The sequence below is a fragment of the Electrona antarctica genome (genome assembly GCF_951216825.1).
Source record: "Electrona antarctica genome assembly, chromosome: 12".
NCBI classification, from domain to species: domain Eukaryota; kingdom Metazoa; phylum Chordata; class Actinopteri; order Myctophiformes; family Myctophidae; genus Electrona; species Electrona antarctica.
The window spans coordinates 22,458,815-22,482,951 of NC_136793.1; the positions used below are offsets into that span (position 1 = coordinate 22,458,815).

Consider the following 24,137-nt stretch of genomic DNA (forward strand, 5'->3'; position numbering starts at 1 on the left):
CATCTCATCTTTGATATTACCACTACCAGATTCATTTAGAAGGACTTGGAAAACATGCAAAATATCTGTGTTGTTTTCGTATTACCTAGAGACCGCATTTATCAACACTGCGTTGAAGAAAACTTGATTATATTTTTCGCATGCATGACATTTATATTCATCACCACCTGTTAGTAATCGTCCCTTGATGAAACCCAGATATTCTAAAACCATGTGCTCATGCAAACTCATTCTTCTCATTAACAAAATATTTCCCAAATTAACCATATACGGAATCAAGCCTTCCGCTTGAATACCACAAATGTAGCCGAGGTTGAAAATGAGACTGGCAAAGAGAACAAAGCAAAACGGACTATTAGTCACGAGGTAAAGGTTTTAGTTTCACTTAGGTGGAAATGCAGCTGTACCGGCTTTAACTACAGAAAGAAGAGCAGGGTAGAAAAACTTTTAATGCCATTTCATTGGAAAGGAAATCCTAGGAGAAGTGGTTTGACTTATCCACTTAAACCCAATATACTTTGTTTGTCAGTAGTGAGCCTAATATATTATGCTCGCAATGTGACACGTTGTGACCTTGTAGATCTGCTATTTTCACCAATGTTTTCAATTAAAGACACTGCATAATCTTTTCAAGTGATTTACCTTGTATTTTCTTGTATATTTACAGTATATCGTATATTATGTATTTATTGTTAATAAATAGTTTAATCAAATCAAATTAACACAGAATATGGGTGATTGGCCAGGATATGTTTCAACTGGTCACCTACATAGACAGATGACATGAAAAAAGACGATTTGGGCTTGGTTGTAGCCCGTCTCCATCTGAGCGTGAGGAGACATTATTAATCATTGCCATTAAATGCACAGCCACCTACTTGAGTAGTGACCATCAATCTCAAGCACGTTTTCAATAGTGTGCAACATCACAGATATAGCACACATTTACCAATGAGCCATCCATTTGAAACTGCACACAAGGCTATTTTGCATAAAGCAGTCATGCATCTCACCCTCTGACACGACATTCAGCAAAGCTAAGAGTGCAATGCATATGACCGAAGTTGTGTGTTCATCGAGTAGAAGCTTTTTCTGTTAACAAATTAAAAATCACACCCATGTGAACTGAGTGGTGCAACTCCCCTCTCCCCCTGCCTCTCTCTCTGTGTCTCACTCTCTCTCTCTGTAATTAGCAGGCAACAGTGCAACACTATCTCTCTCTCTCTGTTTCTGGCACAACAGCGCCACTTTTTTCTCATACTCTAAATATAGTCACAGTCACATAGGTTAGGACATAGTCACATAGGTTAGGACGGACATTGCTGTTCCTTGGAGTGGTTGCACCACTCAAAAAATGTAAAGGTGCAGTAAGTGATACTTTTGTTAAAATAAGTGTTAGCTCTATATTCTGATAGCAATCGTTGCTATCAGTAAGTGTTTCTTCAGTAACTGTCTCTTCAGCTCTTTAGTAAACAGAAATTGCATTTCCAGGTCACGATACCAATCTACTACCCAATTATATTGTGTTTGTGTGTCCGTGGGCGTTGTTTATGTGTCAGAGTGTCCTACTTACTTGCAGAACACATGACACATACACAGCCAAGTGTGTTATGATTAATGTAATTATTGCGACCACAGGTCGCATTACTATGAAATCGTCAGATCATCAGGGATGGAGATCCCTGATGTCATCAATATTAAGCCCATATATGGGAATGCCACCATATATGGTCACGCATCGTGACATCATGTCTAGTCCCCCAAGCCTGCACACGAGCTCGTGCACACGAGCTCGCCCTACCCTTAGATCTCCATATATGGAGCTGACCTGTTCTGACATTCCATATGTTGATCTCACCACATCAAACACTGTACATTCAAGAAGACACGCTCCATACAGTATGGCCAGCACAGAATTCATTCCATATGTTGATCTGACCCCCCATGCCAAAGCGCCAGCGCTCGCCCAGCAGTCTGCTGTCACCCAGGCGGATGCATGCACACGACCTCGCTTCTCGCCCTCAGGCGTCTTACTGGTATTTATTTATCTTCCAATTAGTATTGTCTTGTTGTTGATGTTACAATGTTGTCAAATAATCTTACTCATATAAGATGTAACAAAAATAAATCTTTAACAAATATTGAAAATACAGTAATCTACCCATCTCAAAACAATGTTTCAAGGCAAACAAGAACTGTGTTCATTTCTGACAGTGTGGACATTGAGCCACGCAGGATGGCACATCAAACGGTAACCCATGGTCCATTGAGAGGGCCTGTACTGCTGACTGCCTAGAAGACATTAAATATGGATCTGCTGCTCCCAGCATCTTGACGCCCCATCTGCCCCCAAAAGGCCACGGCTCAATGACCCCAGTATGAATACTAAACATCAGCAGTATGCCTGCATATGGCAAGGGAGTTAAATATATACTGCATGTGTTTTGAGAGGTCATGGTGGTACAATTAATGTGAATCTCAGTGTGACTGGTATTTCACACCTATACTGTAGGTGTGAAATGCATGTGAAAGTGTGTGTGACGAAGCTATGATGGCTGACTGTGAGGAAAATCCAGAAGTGCCGCGAAAAAAAGTAAATTGGTATTGTCAATGTACGATCTACGGTCTGGGAAGAAGAACAAACGATTGCTTGTTCCTGTGCCTGGATGGCATAGTAAACTAATTCCAACTGATTCTATATGGCTCCGAGTTCTGCTTACACGTGTTCTTTTCTCTTCCCTTGGCAGTGATGCACAGGTTTTAACAGAATTTGAATCTCTTTGGCAGGATCCAATCTCTTCCCCCCACACCATAATAATTTTCTATAACTCTACAGTACAGCAGGACAAATCGAGGCAGCGTTTATAGAGAGATCCTGCAATACTGCAGGATCAATGTTGAAAAAAAGAACAATGTTGCATCCATGTTTTTACAATGCAAGCCAACGTGATGTTTAACAGCGCCAGCATCTTTCGTTAGAAAGGTGCATGGACCATAAACATCACTGTCCTGCCTTGCCGGCTGTTCCTTTTACACAGATGTCGATTCAGCTCTGTGACTACCTTTATTGTCAGCTAAAAGCAGCACAACAATGAATGGCTCCCTATTCAAGTGAAGTGCATTGATGCCCAACATTTCCGCAGGCTGTGTAAAAAGTGGTAAAGAACTAGAACAAAAGTTCAGTCCAGTTCAACTATGAGCTATGACTGAGCAGGACAGTAACTAACGCTTACTCTCAGAGAGGAGTTTCTTCAAAGCCCAGCAGGGGAAGTGAGGGGGTGGATAAGAACAGAAAGGTGTTAAGGAATAAGAGTGAGTCTGGCTGTCAATGTGAATCAATCCCAGGATGTGTTCCCTGAATCCCAACATAATGCTTGGTTGTTTCAATAGTTCTAGTCACGTGTACCTGTAACATACTGTGCAAACTGTACTGTACAGTATGTTATGCAGTAGTACAGACTCACACCACATTGTATCCATGTTCTCCAAGTAGAACAATGTGAAATAATTCATAAATGTTTGCAAACACCCTGTGTCCCAGCGGCCACACATTAAAATCCTCAGTGTTATATTTATATGTACACACTACAGTATATTTTACCCTCAGTATTTTGCAGTGTACCAAGCTTTCATGTCAAAGATGCCCAGAGGATAAAAAAGGCTGCAAATGACTGCTGATGGAAGATAAAGAATGATGAAAGCTGAACGAGAGAGATGAAGGCAGACATCAATCTGACAGGCTGTCCATGAAGCCTGACAGACATCTGACATTGACGGTGTGTCCGGTTGACGTTACAATGGCTTATCATAGTTTCTGACAACTACAACTTTGTAATGCCGAGAATAGTTAACTGTGTTCCTCGGCTGGATGCTTCATTTGCCACATCGGAGGTATTACGTGTCACTATTTGTCTCCTGCGCTGTAGCAACTTGTACTAGAACAGACAGAACAGGATTCAGTCAACTAGAACAGCTGAAACGACGAAAAATCCAAATAAGGATGACAAATGTTTCTGTAAATTAAATTCTAAGGTAACCAAGTAACCTTGGCCTATACTGTAAGGTAGAAAAGTAATTTCCTGATATAAGTAAATTGGTTAGGAGCCATGATGGTTATCATTGTAAGCAATTCAGTTGGGGTAAAACCAAAACATTCATTATCTGTGTGTGTGGCACGCACACGCACACACACACACACACACACACACACACACACACACACACACACACACACACACACACACACACACACACACACACACACACACACACAGGGCGACTGTGGCTCATGAGGTAGAGCAGGTCGTCCAATGATCCATGGGTTGGTACCTTGCATGGCTTCTGCCGCAATCGGTGTATGAATGTGCGTGTGGACACAATCCACAATCTATGTAAAGCGCCTTGGATAAAGGCGCTATATAAATGCCCCATTTACCATTTACACACACACACATCTGTGTGCGTGCGTGAAAGCATAGTGCAGGAACTCAACCTGGAGTTTAAACAAGTCAGGTCAGCCACTCAGTTCTGTTACATAATGCAGAACTATTTCCGTGCACCATGTTGCTCTCCAGTGTGTGTGTGTGTGTGTGTGCAAGACCGTCCGTAAGACTGGACACAAGTCCTAAAGGACCTAAAAGATCTGCCCCAAGACAATTTGGGATAAAAGCTCTCACCCACATGGATCTCCCACTCTTTTCTCATTGACTTTACTGAATGTCTTTCTTTTCCAGGATAAGCTATTCCAACAGGTAAAAGGTGGTAGCCTGTTTTAGTTAGTTATTGTACTGAATACAGGCTTATTCATGGGTAAATCATGGGAGGAAGATTTTCTGTTTAATCCAAGCAATGAATTGCTTTTGCAACACTTAGCTAAAATAAGAATATTACTATCTTGGAAATCTCCACAAATCTCATTCAATCTGGCTTAATGATGTGATGTGTACTTCTTAAGCTCTCTCAGATGAACCACTGAAGGCTTTTCTAAAGGCATGGATACTTTTTATCGAATATATTTAATATCCATACCTCTCCGGATTCGAATGCCCTGTGTGACTCAAGTGTATCGGACAGTGGATTTTACGTGTAACGGACAGTGCTTCTCCCACTGGTGTACGATACAATGACTGTGACCCATGATCTGGTTTGTTGTGTATATAGATTTTTTTTTTTGCTCCATATTAGTAGGCTAATATAAAAGTCCAGTTGAAGTTAAAATCTGTTATTTGGCATTCAATGAGAGTTTTCCAAAATTATATAAGCAACGCAGACAAATAAATAAGCATACATTTTCAGAACAGAACATTAGCCTAAATTTTAATTGGGTGTGGAGGGGGTGGTAAGGCAGGGGTTCCCAAACTTTTTTGGACCAGGTACCCCCTCATCTGAAGCGGCCGCAGAAACCTTTCAAGTGTCCTGAGTCTTTTTGTTGTTTCTGCAGCATGCGTCCTGCTGTTTGGGGTAACGACAGGTTGACTGATGTTGTAGTTTTAGTCAGCTATTGGCCCAAAGCAAACATGGGAGAAACACAATGAACACAAAAAATACGTTTATTGTGCAACTTGGCAGAAATGACCACGTAGATAAACATAATTTTAATGTTAAAAAAAGTTTTTTTAAAAAAGGGTACCCCCTGGCTATGTGTCGCGTACCCCTAGGGGTCCGCGGACCCCACTTTGGGAACCGCTGTGGTAAGGGACCTAGAAACTGGATAGATGGGTACTGGCCCAAAAAAGGTTCAGCACTGCTCTAGGGAATCTAAGCTGGTCACATTTAAAGGTGTAATGCAACGGAAATGGTGGACATTTTATTTTGAAGTTTCAAACGGTTTCAAGTTGAAACACCGGTCTGAAGTTTCTGAACCAATCAGAGCGTCGCATCCCTTCAGGCGATGGGACGGTAGCTAGGGATGGTCGCTATGCTACACCACTACGCATGGCGTGTGTTTGTTTACAAATCAGATTCTCGGCCAGCTGTACCAGTTTACTGTTATGTGGCTTATTTCTACCCTATAATGTTTTCTGATACATATTTTAGCGTGGTGATTAAGTTGAAACCGAGTAATACACTGTCTGGATGTTATCTTGAATGGGACTAAAAACTGAATATTTCTGTAATCAGTAGCAGCTGTGCAGCCTGTGCTGGACGGATGCGGAGATATGGGGAATTAAACGGGTGAGCTTCATTTTTATTGGCTTTTATCGATGTGGGCCTCGACACGTCATCACGCAGCACGTTTTCAGGACGTTTTTTATGGACTTTTGATATAAAAACACACAAAAATGAGAATTTTCCCATTGTTTTGGCATCCATTGTTAGGTATGCCCATATGATGACCACGGAGATGGTCTAAAAGTGTGAAAATTCATTTCACTACACCTTTAAAGGAGAATTCTATACTAAAAGGCTTTCTTACCTTTCTTTGTAGTTGTTACGTCCCCACTAAAGAGGTCCAGGTGTTATTTTGTGCAAAAGCTCCTTATTGGCTATTTCCCCTACCATAAGGCCTAAATAAATTGCATAGAATGGGAATTGAATGGGGCTATGGGGTGTTGCGCTAATTCGCTTATTAGCACAACACCCCATAGCCCCAGTCAATTCCCATTCAATTTAATGCAATTCATGGAGGGCTTATGGTAGGGGAAATAGCCAATAAGGAGTTTTTGCACAAAAAAACACCTGGACCTCTTTGGTGGGGACGTAACGACTACAAAGAAAGGTAAGAAAGCCTTCTAGCATGGAATTCTCCTTCAATCATGAATGACATGCTTGTTTTAAGAATTATTCTCCCCAAAAAGGCATGGATTCCTTGTGCAATCTTTACAGTAGCTACTGTATGGATAACGAGTGTGTAGTTTATGAACAAAATGTTAGCTTCACATTATGGGCACGAACTAAAATGCCTCTCTAAACTTTTATATGTAGAAATTGGGCAGAAACCTTTGGTAAATGAATGCTCTAGTAGTAGTTCATACAAGAGTGTCACATGGAAATTGTGAAAATAGCAGGTCTACATGTTGTGATGAGACAGCTTGTAGATCAGCTAATTCCACAATATTAAAATGTTTTTAATATAATAATAAAAAAGAACGGATGTGCATATGCATATGCATGTAGAAGCAGCGTGAGGTGTGATTGAGGTAGCAGCGTGGGCTGAGCTGTGACTGACATAGCAGCTGGTGTGTGGTTGTTCCACACACCCCCACACAATTTTGCTTCTTTAAGCTAGTTCTCAAACTTTTTCGTGCCAAGGACCCCCCAAATTTATATATATATATATATATATATATATAACGTTTAGCACCCTGAGCTGGAGTCGAATCCCGGCCTCCAACTCACTAGACAAGGCAAGCAACAAGCCGCAAGCAACAAGGAGCAAGTTACGGCTGGGTCTTTCGGAGGGTCGTTACACTACCCCCTCCTTTCTGAAGCGCGCCCCCGCGCTTCTCACTTCACTCCTCGAGTCCCTCACGTTCCTCGCGCAAGGGCACACTCCAGGGGTCCTCATACCACTTCTGACACCAATGTAACGTTTAACACCCTGAGCTGGAGTCGAACCCCGGCCTCCAACTCAGTAGACAAGGCAAGCAACAAGCCGCGAGGAGCAAGTTACGGCCGGTCTTTCGCAGGGTCGTTACACTATATATGTACACACAGGTCCATCTCAACTAATTAGAATATTTTGTAAAAGTTGTAAATTAGCCGTAAATTAATTTGTATTGTTCAGTCTTATGTCTCACACCTTCCTCTTGACAATACAACCTAGAGTCTCTGTGGGGTTCAGGTCAGGCCAGTTGGCTGGTCAGTTAAGCACAGTAATACCATGGTCAGTACACCAGTTACTAGTAGTTTTGTATGTATAATTATATATATATATATATATATATATATATATATATATATATACACACATAGCAGCATGAACTGAGCTGTTTGGTACAAACCCACACACAATTTCGATTCGCTTCCCATGTTCCTGTTTATGGATTCTCATTGGTGGTGTACTGTAGCTGCAGGTGGTAACTCACAGCACCTATACTTACATCTATTTAATGCTTTCTCTGTTTGAGGTTTTAGACACTGACAGAGAGCATACTGTAGCTGCACACAGGACTCAGGAGGCATAAACACAAACACCAAAGGAATAGAGAGTACCCCCCCCGAGCAGTATTGACCCTTTGTTATTTTGAACCCTTTGTAGCTTTGAACATTGTCCTAACATTAAATGCAATTGACAATGAATAGCTAGTTTTGAGTGTTTGTGTAAACACAAACATTGCGTAAACACAAACATTGAAGACGAAGGTAAGGACGCAAATTCTGATTGGCTGGAATGAGATGATGTATGATGATGTATGATGATTAGAGCGCCCCTGAGACTGTTAACTATAATATAGTCAATCAGCCAAACTCAATAATTGCAGGATATGAAACAATATTATGGTTTCATATCCTGCAATTATTGAGTTTGGCTGATTGGAGACTTATTATTCCAATGAATTGGATTCAGTTAAAAAAGGAGCTAGGAAAAACAGATTGTGTTCATTTGCGGGTGGGACGGATGGAAAAGTAATACTGTATGTAATATAATGTAATAATATTACTCTTGACTCCAAGTAATGAGTAATAAAATATTATTACTAAGGAGTAATAAGTAACATTTTACTCTCCTAAGTAATATTGTGACTCCAACACTGCTCACATCACACGGGTATGACGCGCACGCACACACGCACGCACACGCACACACGCACACACACACCAAGCTGTAGTTCCATGTATGACATGAACTGGCAAATGCTGATTGGCTTTTTGCCTTTCTCTCTGTCGTCTTTGTTAAGCTCAGGAAAGACAGTCTAATGGACCGTTGAGCTTCAAAAGCTCTTCACCAAGGCCTGCAATATGCACTGGAAAAATATGTGCATGATCGACTATTTCAACAAACAAGTGTTTGAATATGTCAGGGTAAGTAAGACACAGTTAATAAATAGAAAAACACTTTAGAAACACAGAGAAACACTTTAACAATCTGTATGGCACAGTACTAGTTGCTGCATGATTGTGGTGTCGAAACGAGTACTCTTTGTCTCCTTTTGGAAGCCACTGTCTCCATCACAAATGCACAACAGCTATCAAACATAAACGCCATAAACTCATGAATCTAATAGTGGTTAACTATGCATTGTGCCAACGTAAGCATTTCATATGTTTTATATGACTATAAGCAATGAGCATTAGTATTATTGTCATCACCTGGATGTATGAGTGGTGTAATTTCCCCGATGTTGAGCTGTGTGTGTGTGTGTGTGTGTGTGTGTGTGTGTGTGTGTGTGTGTGAGACCCGTACTGACAGGTACACATAGATCAGATAGGGGTATTGCACAATGTGTGGAACATTCCCAGCTTACATCATTTGCGACATGCATGGCCCGAGTAGGGATGTAAACATAATGCCCGTGTCCAGCCGGTGGAGATAAATATATATCTATCACTCACCATATGACTAGGGATGGAGCTCGTTACTTTTTATTGATAATGAGCACCTTATCGATCCTGCTTATTGATCCGGCTGTTATCGAGCCCACTATTGAGCGTCTTCTAATATTTTGTGGAAAGACGTTCTGAACAGAACTGGTGTCTTTTTGTATTGGCCAGTTTTGAGGGACTGAGTTTGTGGCTGACCAGTGACCATCAAAAATCAAATAAAGATGGCAAAAGTTACAAATATTTTTGCCTATCATTAAAACAACCATTCATTAATGTGAAATAAGTGTTAAATGGCTTTATATTATAGTACTGTACTGTAATAATTAATTACTATTAATCTCTATTTCTTAATTTCATAAAATGCATATATATTTAACCAAACAAATATCACTTGCACTATTTGGGCCTTCAAATACAGTACTTTTCTAACACACACTTTTGGAAGACAAAATTTAAGGAACTGTTAACTGGTTAATGTGTGTACCGTCACTTTAAAAGCGCAATGTTGTTTCCCGGGCAGCGCTGGTTGACAGGTATCAATACACTTTTAGACCAATGTTTGTGCCAGGATGGGTGGGGGATTAGATTTAATTCTTGATCGCCTCTTGTCTTGATTGTTTAAACATGACGTAAGGTGCCGCTCTGCTCGACAAGCCCAAAGCTTATTGATACAGTGTCTCAAATGTATTTTTATCAAGTTTGTAACGGGCTCTGGTTTTGAGCTCCATCCCATTTCGACATGGACTGACAAATGCTGTATGGCCATTTGCCATGACCTCCCTTTCATAGTCTCTTTTTATGTGATATTGGCTTAAACAAAGAGCAATGCAAATAATTAAAAAACAAGCAAGATACTTCCCTGCAGCTCCATGACCTGCAGACATAGTGAGGGCAGCTCACTAAAAGACTGGTCAGACACATCCACAAGGCCAAACATTCTTTCTATGACCTTCTACCTCCACACGTCTACATTCCTCCTTTACACAAACAATAAAATGTCTGATAAAGGAAGGATGGCCATGCCCCCTGGCATCGTCTTTTTCACAATACTGAAACTATTTTCTTGCAACTAAAGTTTGAGTTTTTTGGAACTTGAACTTTTAGCCCTGCTAACAGAGGGGCAGCGAGTTGATCCGTCCAATCATGCATTTCTCAAAAACTAGAAACTGCAAACGTGCTTCCTTCTTTTATCACCAAATACATGTTTTGGTTGGATTGAGTACAAGGTTAAACAGTAATTATAATAACTAATTTGAAAACAATTTCAAAACAACTCAACTGTGCGAATGTCAAACATAATTTTATTTCATGGTTAACACTAATGAGTGTGCAAGCATGTTATGACAACAATAATAAAATAATACATAATTCATCTTGTCTGCCAACAAGAAATAGGACTGAGGGGTAGTTCATTGGTGAGGTTCCAGAAGAAGAAGAATTGTGGTTCAAGGTGTTCTTTATCGTTATATCTTGTATACAGGTGCATACAAGTAATTTTGTTCCAGTTCCTTATGATATTGTAGCAGCATCAATAATAATAAATAATAATAATAGTAAAAATTTATCTACAGTATAAATCTGTGGGTGCAGGCCCTGCATCTCTTGAGAACTGTTTGACGGATCAACTTTAAAGTTGGCATGTGTTTTGCTGAGTGATGTCTTGAGTAGGAAGGGGGTCGGTTCAGCAGCTGTCCAGAATACTACCTATGAATCCACAAATCTCTTTTAACGTCTGCCCCTTTTATGCCCATATATATATATATATATATGAAGATCCTACTATGTCATCAATATTATGTCATAGTATTGATGCCATAGACTGGCCTCCAAGTATTAGGATAATGGGTACTCTGACAGCGGTTACTCTGATAATGGGTAAAACAGGTACAACGGGTACAGACAATGGGTATTGCATAACTGAAGGGGCATCATTTCCGAAGAAGAGAAGGCTATTGCCGAAACACACATTTTGTCCAAACTCAAATTGGTACACCTTTTCTCTGTAATCATTATGTTCAATCGGTCAGATGATGGATTTCAAAGTTTGCGGGAGAGGCACAAAATGCCACAATGAACACACTGTCAGCCATATCTCAGGCGACAACACTACTGAAAATGTGGACTGAGGTAACAGTTACCACGAGTCCTAGCGAACGGGAAATGAAAAGCACCGCTCGGTGCTCACTTCACACTGGGGTGTGATGTTTTACTTCTCTGGTGCCTTCAACACTATCCAGCCACAACTGCTTGCAGAGAAGCTTGTGTGGTGATGGGGGTGGATCACAGCCTGGTGGCATGGATCACAGACTACCTGTCGGGCAGACCGCAGTATGTGAGACTGCAGGGTTGTCGGTCGGGGTGCTGGTGAGCAACACAGGCACTCCCCAGGGCACAGTGCTGTCACCTTTCCTGTTGATTCACCCTGATTTCTACTTAAACTCCAACTGTCCTGAGAAGGGTCAGATATTTTGGCGTGTGCGACAGGATGCTACAGATGTTCTACAAGTCTGATATTATTATTATTCCCATCTTTGGAATTACGTGGGGAATAAAGTGGACTCAAAGTGGGGGGCATCTGAGCAGGATAGGAAACTACAGATTGAAGTGGAGTGGTATGAGACTTGGCATGTCCTTTGTGCCAGTAGTTATGAGGGTTTACAACTTGACACATGATGGTTTGTTCTGCTAGGTCAACTGTAACAGAACTTGGAATAATATGACCTCTAATGACACTTAGCGTATGGTACCGATTGCATTGCAAACACTTTCACTTTTTTCTTGCATTGCACTGATTGAAATAGACACTATTTGTTTTGGGGCGGGCGGACGGACGGACGGGCACGCACGCGCGCGCACGCACGCGCGCGCGCGCGCGCGCGCGCACGCACGCACGCACGCACGCACGCACGCACGCACGCACGCACGCACGCACGCACGCACGCACGCACGCACGCACGCACGCACGCACGCACGCACGCACGCACGCACGCACGCACGCACGCACGCACGCACGCACGCACGCACGCACGCACGCACACACACACACACACACACACACACACACACACACACACACACACACACACACACACACACACACACACACACACACACACACACACACACACACACACACACACACACACACACACACACACACACACACACACACACACACACACACACACACACAGTATTAGAGGAACGGCTAACGCATGGTTAAGGAGTTATCTTAGTAATAGACAACAATATGTACATGAGAACAGTGTTTCAGTGATTCTAACAAACAAAACATCACATATGGAGTCCCACAAGGCTCTGTACTTTGGTCCAAATTATTTATAATGTACATTAATGACATATGTGACATATTAAAAGATCTAAGTTGTGTCCTATTCGCGGATGACACAAGTCTGTATTGCTCAGGGGGAGCCTCGAGCAGCTCCAGGATACAGTAGAGAAGGAGCTTAGAATACTTAAAAAATGGTTTGATATGAATAAACTGTCTTTAAACTTAAGCAAAACTAAATTCAACATTTTTGGTAACAGGAAGATAGACAAACGGATCAAAATCAAGTTTGCCGAAATTTAACAAGTGCTAGACAATAAATTCCTAGGTGTTATAATTGACAAGAAACTTAATTGGAAATTTCACATAAACAATTTAAGAACCAAACTCTTGCAATACTATACAAGATGAGACCAATTTTGGACCAGAAGTCACTCCACTTACTGTATTGCTCCCTCGTACTTCCGCACATCAGTTATTGTGTTGAAGTATGGGGGAGCAACTATCAAACAAAACATCAACCCAATATTCTTACTCCAAAAGAAAGCAATCAGAATTATTAATCACGCCGACTACGACGCAACAACAAATCCACTTTTTATTCAGTCACATACCCTAAAATTACACGATCTTGTAGACTTCACAACAGCAGTTGTGAAGCGCATAATAATCGGCTGCTTCCGTGCTGTATCCAGGACCTGTTCAAGGCTAGCGATAGTAGGTATAATCTTAGGGGATTTGGCATCTTTAAGGGGACAAAGGCAAGAACAAACAAAAAAGGGAGATGTATAACTGTCAGAGGGGTGAATCTGTGGAACGGCCTGGACAATGAACTAAAAAAAGTGCAGTTCAATCAATACATTTAAAAGAATGTATAAATCAAAAGAGTATAGAACATACATCATTTAGTATGCTATCTATAAATCACATATTAAGTTTATATTTATTATGAAGATATAGCTAGTATAGTAATGCTATAATATATATTAACCTTTATTTTCATGTGCAATTGTGAATTCTGAGTGATCAAATTAGTTCTCTTCTGTTATCTTTCTTTTTTTCCTCTGTTTTTCCCCTGTTTGTTTGCTGTCTACTGGCTTCAGCCTTTTTGGTCTTGGTGCAAGGAAAGTTATGATCAAATGAAATGAATGCATTCAATGTTCATTCTATGACCAAAATAAACTGACCTGAACTGAACAGGAAACAGGGAGAGAGAAAGTAGGAGAGTGACAAGCAGCAAATGTTCTGCCCAGCCCAGGAATCCAACCGTGGACTTGCTGTCAAGAGATCAGACCCTTCGTGTTATGAACCCTAACCACATCGACACCCAAGGCCCCTCGCAAAACCTTTTTCTATGGATGCAGAAACTCATTTGAAAAGGAGCGTGAAGACATCAGCAGGGGAAGCTGTGCTTCACATCAGCTCCCAGATAAGTTTATTTGTTCCCCTATTATATAATATACACCGAAGTTTAAAACCACAAAAATGAAAGGGGAATTAAAACAAAAGACTAAAGGAACAACTACCAGACAAGAAAAGAAAGAAAAACGACCCGAAAAGATTAAGAAACACGACGACGGCGGGGGATCAGAACTGTAGAGTACTCTACGATGGAACTAGGCACCCCAGCGTCACCTATAACAGTGCAGAAGAAGCCATGGAGGACATGAGAAGGAGGCTGGTGCGCTCAGAGGACGACGGGGACCCTCGTCGACCAGTACCTACAGCCGCAGATAACCTGGAGAGGCTGAAAAGAATACCTTGGAAAACGACCGGCAAAGAGATGCCTCAAACCCAAGGCGCACAACGAGAGAGAACGGCACGAAAACTTAGATAATTCCACCGCGTCGCACCAACACCACCCGATGTCGCCACATAGAAACAGTAATGCTATTTATCACTGAATCATACAATTGGTAAGAACAACCCATACCGTCAAAGAACGGACAATGAACAGGCTAATGAGTAAAATCAGGAAAGATGGATGAGTGTCTTGTGGATGCAAATAATGGATCTTAGCGGGAATTAGCATGTCAATAAATGTCGATACATACAGGTCTATTCATTCGACGCACTTTGATTATATATGTGTATGACTGTATGTTGATTCATGTTTGCATCTAGACTGGGTTATACTTGGATGAAACGGTGTGTGTGAGTGATGTCTGCGGAACTGGACTGTAGGGGGTTGGAAATGTTTTTCTTTTCTTTTTCATAGCTTTATTCTATGTGCTATTAAAGGGACACTTCACCCTTTTTGCCAAAAAATATATATCAATGACGTTTATAAGATTTAGAACACTTTCCTGGCATTATTTTTTGTGTAATCTCTGGGTTTAGATATTTTAGATTAACGGGTGGCTCTGACGTCAGAGACACTCTTCCGTATTGCTACCGGACTACATTGTCTCCTCACACTGCAGCTAGACCAGCCCCAAAACACAGCCGTCACGGACACTGCGATTTGTTCCACCTACAACCTTCGTTGACCGCACCCCCACATGCGCATTTGTTATTGTGTTTGTGTCATGTCGCCGTTGTCAGCATGTCAGCAGAGCAGCACCAGAGAGACTCCCTATGTTGCCACGAATCCCCCCCCCCCAACTCTAGATTTATTATAATGATATGAAGTGACTGCCATAAACCATCCATTAACTCCCCATTCATCCAATTTGCATCTGCTTGTATTAAACAACATTAAACTCACCAACATTGCAGCTGTAGGGAAAGCTTGAATATCCACTTTCAAACTGCAAAGCTTTTGTTTCATAAAAATCCACCGAATCTTTTTCCCACTCAGCTCTGCACTTAGTTTTTCTTCTTTTTCTCACTACTAGAACTTTCTGACTCTGAGGTAGATAAGATTTTTGGCTGTCAACAGCATCCATTTGTTTTTTCAATGTTGTGGACCGTGAAATAGTTGCTAAGATACGATCGTACCGTATTTGGCAACTAAAAGACCTGTCCCGTAATGAACCGATACGGGACGCACTTAATCCCGTATTTTTGTCTCGTGGAAAAATGACAGCGCGTTATGGTGATTCTCAGTCACTCGCTCTCATGCAGTAATAAGAAGGGGCAGCCGACTGAGCTATAGGAACAGGAAAGCAAGACACTGGAACCTGGTGTCTGGAAGGGCGCTAGGCTCAGCTCATTGGTCAGTACTCTTCATAGGCATGCAGCAGAGCCAATCACTATGCAGTATCGTATCTTAGCAACTATTTCACCACGCTCCGGTCCACAACATTGAAAAAACAAATGGATGCTGTTGACAGCCAAAAATCTTATCTACCTCAGAATCAGAACGTTCTAGTATAGAGATAGAACTAAAAAAGAAGAAAAACTAAGTGCAGAGCTGAGTGGGAAAAAGATTCGGTGGATTTTTATGAAACAAAAGCTTTGCAGTTTGAAAGTGGATATTCAAGCTTTCCCTACAGCTGCAATGTTGGTGAGTTTAATGTTGTTTAATACAAGCAGATGCAAATTGGATGAATGGGGAGTTAATGGATGGTTTATGGCAAGTCACTTCATATCATTATAATAAATCTAGAGTTGGGGGGGGGGGGGGGGGGGGGATTCGTGGCAACATAGCGCGTCTCTCTGGTGCTGCTCTGCTGACGACAGCGACATGACACAAACACAATAACAAATGCGCATGTGGGGGTGCGGTCAACGAAGGTTGTAGGTGGAACAAATCGCAGTGTCCGTGACGGCTGTGTTTTGGGGCTGGTCTAGCTGCAGTGTGAGGAGACAATGTAGTCCGGTAGCAATACGGAAGAGTGTCTCTGACGTCAGAGCCACCCGTTAATCTAAAATATCTAAACCCAGAGATTACACAAAAAATAATGCCAGGAAAGTGTTCTAAATCTTATAAACGTCATTGATATAGTGTCCCTATAAGTACATCTGTATTTATACCTGAATGAATATCTGTAACACTTTGAGAATCTTATTTAGATTCATGCCTGACTGAATAAGTGCTATTACGTTTATTAGGATCTATACAAGGAATCAAGGATTACTGTTGGTAATATTTTGAGAACTCTATTTTGGATTATATGATAACCCTTTCAGAAGTTATTTTTGTTTAAAAAAAATAATAGTACAAACCATTTGTCTGGGGGACCACAGGTCCCACCTGGTGTCATGTCACTGACACCAAGATTCTGCTTTTTAGCAGATACTTGGTGGTGGAAGGGCCTCCTGTAAAGCAGGAGATTTCCCTTCCATCTGAGGTATTGCTTTACGAAAGAAACCTCAATGTTGGAAGTCTTGTCTTTGTTTATATGTTTTCTGTGTTTACATGTCTACACTTTATTTTTTTATTTATTTCAAAGCTTTATTGGACGTAAAAGGAGAAATTAAGGTCTACTTGGGTTCACAATGAAAATATTAGTATAATTACACTCAGGGTTAACGGGCTACAGAACCCAACTCAAAGTAAATTAATAACAACAATTAAAGGAGAAATTGGTATTCAGTGGAGGACCTCAGTGTAGGGATAATGGATATATATAAGTGAGAAGATAGCTGTGTAAAGGAAAACAGGTGAAACTGAACTTTGTATAATGATGTGTGTATGCTGTAGAGCCTGATGGGGGCACGGGCGGGGGTGTTCGTGGGGTGTGCTTCTGTTTGTGTATTTGTTTGGCTTTCAGTAATTGCTCATGTTATTATTGCTGTTGATGTAACGTTTGTTGATAATGATATTACTGTTAATACTTTTCTTCCCCGTTACACATGAAAGTCTGTTCATCTTGATGATAATACTGGAAATGAATCTGCGACATATCAATGTGTAAAAAACATGGACTTTACCGATCATCTGAGAACTTTGTGAAGAACTGAAGCCACCTTAGTATATAGGACGTTGATGACTTGTATAACAAATAATAACTGAAATGTGGTACATATATTGAACTGTGATGCCCGAGATAACCTGCCTATTCTCAAAAGCAAAAGAATAAAAAAGAAAGTATAAAAAAAAAAAGAAAAGGAGCGTGAAAAGGCAAAATGAAGAGAAATAGATTAAACATGCTTGCAAGCTAATCACATCACACTGCTCACTAAATATTGTATCATCATAGTTTCTATTCTTCCCAAGAACCCCTTGAGCTCGCCTCCCAGCTAACGCACCCGCACCATCCTCCCCTGCGATCTACTGCGATCCTATTAAGCAGTGAAGGTTTGGAGATAAACCCCACCTATGACCGACCAGCCAGTAGAGATGCAACGATACTGATTTTTCAATTCCGATCCGATATATTAATTTTTGAAATTTCCCGATACACTCCCGATATCCGATCTTTTACATAGCAAAATATTAAAATACAAAATGCGCATTGACATTATTTTTGGTAGCGCGGCATTGGTTAGAGATCTCAATTTAGTCAGACCATTATTAACACTATCCTAAACCCTAACCTAACCCAAGCCACGATGATTTGTAACCCGCAGCATGGGTCTGACTAACGAGTGGTCTGACTTGAGGGAAGTCCCCTTATTTTTGAGGGGCGCAAGCCCCTCCTATATTCAGCTAAGTGTAGATTTTTGTCTTACAAACATTAAATTCCTGTTGACAATGAATGGAGAATTTACATCAGTGTCTGAGCAAATAGACATGTTACGTCATGATGTGCAATGATAAGAGTGCCCCTCACTTCACACGGGTGTGATTTTTTGTAGAATAGGCTTTAAATAAGAGCAGGCTTTTAATAAAGAGCAGTCATACTATTAATATTGTTTGTTGTGTAATGTTACACAAGGCTGTAATACACAGCATATCTCTAAATAGCAAATAATGTACAAATGCCTTACATTTAAATTCAAAGAGGGGATGTTTATGGTTAAGTGTTTAAAAATAAGAATAATAAGTGTTTAACCTGTAAACCTTAAGGAAATGGCAACCTGTTAATTAATACTATGTTTTTTTTTAATTATTATTATTATTATTATTATTATTATGTGCAAAGGTACCTTTTTACCCCTAAAGTGATGCCTGCATGTGACCTGTTAATTAATACTATGGTCTATTAATAATAATAATAATAGTAATTATTATTATTGCTATGTACAGTGGTACCTTTTAGCCCTAATGTGATGCCTGGAATCAGCTGCGCTATCATGTGACAAAAGCCTTGAGCCTTACCGACAGAACTCGGGGAGAAAAAAAATACCTCAGGTCTCAGGACGTTTTTTATGGTGCTGGTGTTGTGTTTGCTACTTTAGTTTGCAAACTCTGTCTTTGTCTTAAGAATTGCACTAAACTTACAATCTGAATCAATATTTGAGCTTCTGACAACAATGTCATGGTTTGATAACTGAGCCAATTATATAAAGACGGATTTAACCGCGACGACGACGTGCGCTTATTCTTCATCATCATCATCGTCACAGCAGCATTCTTTTCCAATGGCAATAATAAAGTTACAAAGATTGAATCACATAGCGCTAAACAGCACGTGTGTGCAGTTAATATATAGCAGAATAATGGATTACAAGAGCAATCTCATCAACAACAATGTCAGAACGCAGCTGTGGTGTGGAGATGATCAAGGCTCCACCACACAACTGAACTGCGCATGCAGTGACTTGACTGATCCGTGCGACGACGGGTAAACTTTATACTTCTAATACTAGCTGTTAAGTCTGTAAGTGATTACATTCTCTTGCATATTGCACCTTAGTGGGGCTTTTTTCTATAGTCTCTGTTTGCAGTCTGTAGGCCTACATACTGGAGGTTGGATTCGCTCACTGCACTGTCTGAGCAGGACGGACTGTAGTAAACATTAAACACGTTTCCCCCTCCTGTATCGGAGCGTGTATCGGTTGCGTCAAATCCGATCTCCGATACATTAATGAAGCTGGATCGGAGGCCGATCCCGATATAATATCGGATCGGTTGCATCTCTACAGCCAGCTTCAATCTCAGAACTTGAAGGCATACTGTAGTCCTACTGTATTGTAGTCACTTACTCCCCAGTCTCCTTCTTGAGTTCAGAGTCCTCTACACCTATAGTATTGTGTCTGTCAATAATAAATGCATACCACTATTAATATTTAACAGACAGGTTCAGCCTAGCTCTGCCCTGGATAGAAGACTACTCGATAGAAATGCCCATGGCTCCCCGTGACTCGTTCCACAGAGGTACTCGGAGCAAGAGGAGAATGAATAATTCTGGATAATATGCATAACTGTACACTACACCACCTTACCATTTTATACTAAGGGCTGAGAAAACCAGATGGACTGTTTTCATGTCAGCAACTTTTCCCAATAACTTTTACATTTTTGCCCCTTCGCCATTGCTTCGATGTGTATTACATTTGTTTATTGCCTTGATGCTGAAGAAATCCCGGAGGATACTCCCTGAGGGACACACAAACACTATCCATCAACACTCAATCCTCTCAAGTGTGGTGCATCTGTTACACAACTGCAAAGTAGGAGTGTCTGTCTTTGTCTTGTTTAAGACACATTCTGAAGATTATATCAAAGATGGAGAAATAGCGTTGCATAGTTTACATGCTGCTGCTAATAAGTCTTCACTGTAGCTGCTAGGGTTGTGAAATGTGAATGGATGAAGAAAAGATAATCGTGATAAAAGCCTGTCAAGATACTCAATGCTAAAAATTGATGTTCATGACAGTATCGAAATTACAAGCCGCATTGCACCATTTAAAAAAATGAAAAAGACATTTACAAATTAGATGGACTGTGGCACCTAGACCGAAGATAGGTTAGGATGTATCCTGCTTAGCCATGCACTGAAGTTTAGCTTAAGTTTAAGTTAGGTCCAGCTTTTAGTCAGCCATATCTTCAGGGAGGACTTATGATAATGAAGCTGGTAGTTTTAAGCTTTTTGGGCATCTCATTCCACCTTACAGCTGCCGAGTGTAGAAATGAGTTTTTCCCCATACAGCTGCTGAAGTTCACAGGTATAAGGTCTGTGGTACTACGTTTTGTGAAATGATTGTGAACGTTACTAACCTTAGAAAAATAGTTATGAAGGTATGTCGGGGTGTCCTTGCTTCGTATCCTGTGGACCATACATAGTGTTATTAATGATACTCTTTCGTCTACCCTGAGCTAATTGAGGCTATCAAAATGAGTAGGGAGAAGATGTGTTCTGGGATGGAGTTTTAGGATAACCCTAATTAATTTATTTTGCGAGGTTTGGAGTTTATTTTTCAAAGCTGCACATGTACCTGTGTACCATGAAGAACTTGCATAATAGCTGTTTTAGTGTTGCATTGTAAAGTCCAGTCTGTTATTACCTTTCATTTCCCCGTCTGTCCAGTACAAAAATAACAGCCAAAAATACCAAACTCCCACATAATTAGACCTGCGTCGGAGTGACATGGCACTTGCCTTTTCAATGATGGAGAACGCTGGACTTAATCATTTAATCAGCATTCTAGAACCACATTACAAAGTGCCAAGCAGATCATATTTTAGCAAGCGTGTTGCCAATAGTTACTGAAGGGTTGAGCCATGACGAATTGATTGCTTTAACTAGAATGGTGTGCTCTTCAGAGCACATTTGTTATTTATAATTATTGTTCAAATAAAAGTTACTTATTGAGAAACAAGTGTTTTCTTTACAAATCAAGAGTCAATAGCCTAATAATTCTAATAATAATGTACGCGCATGCACGCAGGGATTTTTGCTGTTTCTTACATGGACGCTAGTGATGGCTAGTGATGAAGCTAAAATAACGTAAATAATCTATATATTTGTTTAGCTTTTTCTGCCTTTATTGATAGGATGAAAGTAGTCTGACAGGAAATGGGGAGAGAGATGGGGGAAAGACACGCGGAAAAGGCCGTCGGGATCGAGACCGTGGCAAGCCATCAGACTGGTCCCAAAGGACACATGGTGTAAGAGGTATGGTGTTGCACATGCTCAGATGCCCTCTAGGAAGCCTGTGAACAGACATTTCGTGCATAGATGTGCCACACAATGGTAGGCCTCAGGCCTGAGGCCTGGTATGGCCATAGGTCTACCATTCTGAAATTTAATTTAATAATATTTGGACTGCTGGACAGTATATATATATATATATATATATATATATAATATTTATGTATATTTATATATTTTTAAGAGTAAAGAGAGCCTACTGTCAGCTGTCCAAATATTCTTAAATAAAAGTTCAGAATGGTAGACCTGAGGCCTACCATACCATTGCGTGGCACATCTATGCACGAAATGTCTATGTTCACAGGCTTCTGTGTGCGGCCTAGAGGGCATCTGAGCATGTGCAACACCATACCTCTTACACCATGTGTCCTTTGGAAAACCAGGCCAATAACCGATCAGATCAGGAAATTTAATCGAAGCTTTAATCTGGATCAAATCTTCAATCAAAACAGGTAGTCCAAAACAAAAACATAGTATTGGGATCAGTTTGACAAAAGAATAAATAAAAATCACACCGTGGTCACACAGTGGTGCAACTCCGTGTGGGGGTCCCTGGAACTTCCAGACCCGCAGGAACGCACCCAGGGTGCCGGCCCGGTTCCGGTGAGCCGCCCCGTGTCCGAAACTGTCAAGAAATGACAGTTACCGTGTGAGGGTCCCTCTACTGTACTGTACTGTCACTGTACTATACTGTCACACCTGAAATCATCATATATACAGTTAATATGTATGTGTGTGTTAGGCTGCACAACAGTGACTCTTGGTTTTGAAATCCAACCAAATGCTATTTTCGTGCTCAGACAGAACCAGGCAGGGACAGACCCAGCCAGGTAGCCACAAAGCTCCGTAATGAAATGGTTGCACCACTTAAAAAAAATTACCTACTGGAAGGGTAGATTCAGGATTACCAGAGCAAAAACACTATATAAATAATTTAAACATATGTTTCATTATAAATAAGATGTTATTTTGTAAATTGAAATACCTTTATGGTTGATTAACAAACATCTTCATTTATTTTTGTCACATTTGCAGTGAACACATGCCTACCGGCAAAATTGTCTGATCCTGGATCACAGAATATAGGATTTCAAAATCGGATCTGATCATTAGGGATTACAAAATGTTGAACTTGTGGGCCCAAGGAATGATGTATTACCCACCACAGATTAATCATATATTTATTTAAGCTACCCTTTTTGATTAGTGGATATTGCATTAAATGAACCATCACATGGACACGGTAATAGTCATACAACCCAGCTGTAATCAGCTGTCAGCCCTCTGATTGAATCAGTGTTTCTAATCAGCCACGCATCTACGCACCAATCGCACCACATTCTCACAACAAGGTTGTCCCTGCATTTAAAATACAATACACTCTCTCCTTCACTTGATCCCTGCTATACCAATGCGGCTACACTCACTGCTGCTGCTGGCAAAGCTTTGCCTCCACCACCATATAGCCTCTACCTTTCTAGTTCAAAGTCCTTGCATTGCTCAAAAGTTAAACTGAAATGTATTGCTTTGGGCCCACTCCTGTATAATGAAGCACTGCATTGCACTCCCTCTTTTAGCTTAGCATGCTTCTTGGATAATTCAGAGAGCATCTTAAGAGTGGAGCCATCAGTGCCAAGTATAGCTGCATTCCATTTGTTGTGATAATTGGTTAAATGCACAATGTGTGAGCGGTCCTGACTGAATGGCTTTTCTGGTAGTTGTCATTCCGCTTTGACAGCAGGCTGCCCCAGAGCTCAGCGGCGGCTGGCAGCGTTTGCCGACTTGGCGTCTTTGATGGAAGGCTCTAGCATGCTTGGAATATTTGTACAGTACATCCTCATTGGCTGCTGGCAACAGCAGGCGGCCATGAAGGCTTTATCAACAACAAACACTTGCAGGGAATCAGTTCCAATATCGGTTCTATCAACATCGTTAGCTCCCACAGAGCAGAGAATCAATTCACACACCCGACATGCAGCAGCACATGTATGCACCACACACACACACACACACACACACACACACACACACACACACACACACACACACACACACACACACACACACACACACACACACACACACACACACACACACACACACACACACACACACACACACACACACACACACACACACGACGAGTATATCCATAAATAGAACAATCACAAATAAAGCCAGACAAAAAGTAGTACTTAAAGCTGTGTTGGTGAAAAAGTGTGGGTATGAATGCTCTTTGTACAGTATGTCAACACATCACTGAATTATTTAAGTTTCTGAATTGCCCATGTAATTTCTGCCATATTGTTTCCCCAAGCATTCACAAGTTAACTCAAACTCATGATAAACAGATTGAGTGTATTTAGTCACCAATTTTAAACATGGATTGGGAGAGATTGTCACTTGACCAAACGCCTTCCTGCGTTTCCTTCCAACAC

At 40.9% G+C, this 24,137-nt stretch overlaps 1 protein-coding gene across 5 annotated transcripts in view; it reads right to left on the reverse strand.

Annotated features, from left to right (window-relative positions):
- Positions 1–24,137, reverse strand: part of gpat2 (glycerol-3-phosphate acyltransferase 2, mitochondrial) — a 164,759-nt gene that overhangs the window by 78,684 nt on the left and 61,938 nt on the right. The window contains exon 4 of one of the 5 annotated variants that reach the window (XM_079515532.1): positions 20,766–20,814. The exons of the other annotated variants lie outside the window; for them this stretch is intronic. The gene's annotated coding sequence lies outside the window, so the exon portion shown is untranslated. The remainder of the gene's footprint in view (positions 1–20,765; positions 20,815–24,137) is intronic. 5 annotated transcript variants of the gene reach the window in all.